The sequence below is a fragment of the Montipora foliosa genome, chromosome 6, assembly GCF_036669935.1.
Source record: "Montipora foliosa isolate CH-2021 chromosome 6, ASM3666993v2, whole genome shotgun sequence".
Lineage (NCBI taxonomy): Eukaryota > Metazoa > Cnidaria > Anthozoa > Scleractinia > Acroporidae > Montipora > Montipora foliosa.
This window is the reverse complement of record NC_090874.1, coordinates 13829496-13834495: the sequence shown is the minus strand read 5'-3', so window position 1 is coordinate 13834495 and position 5000 is coordinate 13829496. Positions and strand designations below refer to the sequence as shown.

The following is a 5000-nucleotide window of genomic DNA, read 5'->3' as shown; positions in this document are numbered from 1 at the left end:
CAGGTCGAACACACGACCATTTCTGAGGTCGAACACACGACCATTTCTGAGGTCGAACACACGAAGGGGGAAAAGTGAACGGAATAGCGAAAACGAAACAACTACAGACACAAACGAGCAGGGGGACACCACAGAGTGACACATAAATGGCTAAACTTGGCAAAGCACGCGGCAGACATGTAAACTAAGGACCCGGGCCATGAGAGTGAAAAACATAACCTCGCCAACCTGAACTTGGGCAGCCGCGGCCCCTGGTGGCGCTTGAGGTTGTTGTGCTTGGGTTTGAAGTTGTTGTTCTTGAGCTTGAACCTATTGGTCCTGTACTAGCGGCTGTCCTTGTCCTGGGTCCTGAACTTGTATACGATTAGCCACAGCTTCAGCATTAGGTTCCGCGGGAACGGCCATAATGAAGTGCTGCGGCTTCGGCGACGCGAGACTCAAAGTTCAAAGCAAAAAATTTCACACAGGACCACAACGACGTAACTTGGCGAAAGAGATCGAAAACCAGAGAAGGTTTGCATAAATAGGCAAATGAGTTCCCTGGGGACTTGAATAGCATTGTCTCCTAAACCCTGAGGTGTTACAAGGATACCGGCGTTGCGCGCAGGCTAAATTCTTGTCTATTTTGACAGTGAAAATATGCAAATATCAATATCTATTGCACTAACCATCTATCGTTTTCCCTCAACTGCTACCTGTACGCTTACAAACATATCGAACGCACTCTCCTAGGCTCCGATCATTTTCTTAAAATTTTGAGAAAAACCGTTCTCTGCTATGTCACTGCGTTCCGCCGCAGAGAAAACGTTTAAGTTCTAATCAGCAGAAAGGCAACAATACGTTGAAATAGGAAGGACACGACCAGTTGTGTCGAGTGACTAACGCGAGAGGGGACAAGGCTTAAATACCGAGATGTGACGTAAAATCCCTAGAGGATCAAACTGCGGCCATAAATGCAAATTCCGAACATAAACATATTTTCTTAAAATTTTGAGAACAACCGTTTTCCCCATACAAATCCTTTTATTTCTACTCTATTATAATATCGTGCAGTACACGGATACACATTCATCAAGCTTGGGCTACCTGTGCTTACATGCAAATGTAGCTTATGATCGAGGTTCAACGGCTAGTCTGAAATAGGCCATTTCCGAGTTCATGTCTGCCTCCTCTTCAAAGCAAGTCTAAGTGCGAAGTTTTTCTTATGAAAAGTAGTTTTCATTCATATGTAAAGTAGAACTAATTACTATCATAAAAACTTCCCACTTAGACTCGCTTTGAAGAGGAGGTAGACATCAACTCGAAAATGGCCTATTCAGCCGTCTTCTCAATAACCCTGGGGGGTATGTCGAAATTCATGATCAATAACAGGACAGACGCATGCACATGAAAAACTGACGTCAATTTGTTTTTTATAATAACAGAAAGGCAGAGGGGTCAAAATTAAGTCAAAACACGAGAAGAAAGCGAGACAAAAAATGCGAGAATCTTCAACCTGACGCGAGCAATATCGCGTCATTATCGCATAAATTATAAATTTGTGTCTGTCCGCTTATTGACAATAAAAAATAGCCAATGAGCGCACGATAATTTTTGCAGTCATTGTAAAATTCTTTAAAATTTGCAAACATGACCAACCTCTCCCTTCTCTCAAGACCGCTGGCCAGAATGGGCCCTATGTGATGATTCAAGAGGACTTCAAAGAGATTTTAGAGAAGTGGCTTCGAGTTTGAGAAGATTCGAGCTGTTTTGAGGGAGCAGAAGGTTAGAATGTTTGTTTATTGCAATTCAAGTAAGAGTTCAGTCTCTTGGAAGGTGTTGTATCGTTAATACTTTGTGTGCATGCCTCCTCGGTAGTGATCAATGATGGCTGCCCTTTCTTAATTAGTAAAGTTAGAATTTGTCTAATCAAATCACTGAATTTCTGGCGTAAAAAAAACATCATTTAAGTCTGAACACTCATTTTAAAACGGTTAGCATTCCATTTTTTGCGACAAGTACTTATATCCGGCGGGCCTAAAACACAGGTCACATTCCACAGGTCACTCGTCGCAGGTCATTTTTTTTACCTTCTTGAAAGTAACCCAAAACCCTCAATTTGGCTAAGCCTAGGCCTAAAAACCAACCTTAGGCCTAGGGTTAGCCAAATTGAGGGTTTTGGTTACTTTCCAAAACATAAAACAATGACCTGCAACGAGTGACCTGTGGAATGTGACCTGTGTTTTAGACCCGCCGACTTGAACACATTGAAAAGTTAAAGCCAATAGCTTGAGTCGTGGTCGAGTATTGTAAATTATTGGAGAGAGTGAAGAGGCGCGATTTGCATAGAGTAGCAAGCTGTCACAGAAATGGATTAAACATATTGACGGCTGTAATCGGCAACATGTGAGCCGTCTAAACTAAGATTGCATTACATAAATTGAATATTTCGCGAAGAGGAGCACGAAATTCAGAGATTATTGGGCTGCCGGACATGTGTACAGCGGTAGTTTCGATATCCCGCCCGGCAAGTAAAGTTAGGCACCAGACAGTACAGCCAAAGCCAGGTACTCATTAATAAATGGCTTAACACATAATTTTTTGACAGGAGATTTTCTGAAGTACAGCAAAAGCAAACGTTTCTTTGCTACTAAATTTGCCGGCAAATATTAGTTTTGCATATTATTTACACATTCCTGAATCAAAACTACTTATAATCTTATAATTTTTACCAAGTTACTGGTAAATCCACGGTTATTTTGATGTCCAAGGCTGGACCAAAACTATTTACAATCTTGTAATATTGCAAGTCGGTGGCAAAGCCATGGAAATTCCCATGTTCAAGGCTGGATCAAAACTACTTATAATCTTATAATTTTGTCATGCCACTGGTAAATCCATGGAAATTTCCATGTAAACAACTAGATCAAAACTATTAATTGCTGTGAGCCATCAGGCAAACAGCACATTAATCTTGATGGTTTCCCTGTGTGCTATATGCCAGGAAAAACCTTAGTTTCTCAGTTGTGTGTTTGTCTTACCCAATGATCTTGACATCATTCTGTGATCCTCCTGCAAGACAAAAGTGCAGGGCTAGAAATGAGCAAAAAATCCAGTCGCATTTTGCGATAAGATGCGAAAATTTAGTCGGAATTTCGCAAATTTTAGTCGCAAAATTGCTGTGCTGCATTGTGTTGTCAGCAGTTTAGAAAAAAAATATGAGCCCGCAATACTTGTGTGTAGAGAAACCGCTGAAAATGGCGAATGATCGAAGGAATGGAGCTGTGCACGTAACATTACAGCTAAATTACTCTACAATTACGCTATCTTCAGAGAAAATTCACAGCGAGAAACAAAATAATTTTGTCGTTTATTTATTAATTATTTTATTTTAGCAAAAGTAGCAGCAAAGTGGCAACTGCTAACCCTTTTGTTTCGAAAGAGCGAAGGTGACAACAAGTCGCAAATTTGCGACTTCTCCAGATATTTTAGTCGCAAAGGGAAAAATTTAGTTGCAAATGTGACTATATTGGTCGCAATTTCAAGCCCTTAAGTTGCATCTACAGCAGAGGAAGAAAAAAAAGAATTGTAGTCGAAATCACAGAAAAATTACATTGAGAGCTTTTTTTGAGCCTAGTGAAGGCATCTGATGGTTTTTATGGCAAAACATAGCAATCATAAACAATATTCATCTGAAATTATAAAGGTGAGCTTCTGAATTTAAAGCTTTGACCCGGGCCCGGGATCTTTTTGTTTTTGAGCGCCTGTTAGGTTGTGTCATGTATCAGTGAGATAGCCGGCATTCTTCGATGCTTGAGTTTATTATGCATACGTTATCACTTTTGTCTGCATTCCTTTCATGAATCACGTATGTAAAAAGCAATCTTAAGATATTTGTGTAAGGCTGATTTCTCTGAAATTTAAAAGGGTGATTGCTAAACAGTGGAGAATGGATCTTTGCAGTGAATAAAAATCCCTGTGTTTTGCACAAGAATAATGCGGTTTTTGTTTCCTGATTGATGTGATGTTGATCTTTTCTCCTTGTTATGCAAATTTTGATAGGGAATATTAAATTACATGTACAAAAAATGTACTGAATGAGCGTTAAACCTTTATTTTGAGCATTTTACTTGGACATAAAGAAATGCAACACTTAGCCGGAAATAATATTTTAAGTGAATATGTGGAACATTTTTTCACCAAAGGGTTCATAATTTAGTTGTAAGACATCCTTTATGCAGTTGAGTCAATAAAAAAATTGTCTCACATGTAAATCATTCAATTGTTTCAATGTATTAAATACAACTGCCAGCTTTAAAAGTTGTGCAAATATTACTCAATACTAACTTCCACATCTCACTCGCAGCACTTCACTTGCAAATGCAACAACTAGTTTTAATTTTGTAATTTCTCCATGCCACTTGTAATCCATGGAAATTTCCATGTACAAGGCTGGATCAAAACTACTCAAGCTTATAATTTTGCCATGTCACTGGTAAATCCATGGAAATTTCCATGTACATGACAACAATAACTACATCAAAACTATTTATAATCTTGTAAATTTTCCTTGCCACTTTTAAATCCATGAGAATTTCTTTGTACAAGGCTGGATCAAAACTACTTATTATCTCTGGAATGTTACCCAGTCACAGGCAAATCCATGAAAGTTTCCAAGTAGAAGGCTGCACCAAAGCTATTTATTAAGTTAGTCCTGTAATTTTACCATGCCAATAATCCATGGAAATTTCCATGAACATGTACATGGCCGGATCAAAACTGTTTACAGTGTATGCTCTTGTAATTTTACTATGCCAATTGTAAATCCATGGATCAAAACCATTAATTTCATAATTATTATAAACCATGTCCAGGTAGCTTAGTTGGATGAGCATCGGGCTGTCATGTGGGAGGTCGCGGGTTCAAACCCTGGCCGGATCAACACTCAGGATCTTAAACTAACTGAGGAGAAAGTGCTGCCTTTGTCATTTCATTCACAAATGGTTACACTTTCAAGTCTT

General features: G+C 39.0%; 1 protein-coding gene across 3 annotated transcripts in view; it reads left to right on the top strand.

Moving 5' to 3' along the window:
* Nucleotides 1–5000, top strand: part of LOC138006744 (zinc finger protein 709-like) — a 108513-nt gene that overhangs the window by 84772 nt on the left and 18741 nt on the right. Inside the window, exon 1 of one of the 3 annotated variants that reach the window (XM_068853250.1) lies at nt 1559–1764. The exons of the other annotated variants lie outside the window; for them this stretch is intronic. The gene's annotated coding sequence lies outside the window, so the exon portion shown is untranslated. Of the gene's footprint in view, nt 1–1558; nt 1765–5000 lie in introns of those variants that run through there. 3 annotated transcript variants of the gene reach the window in all.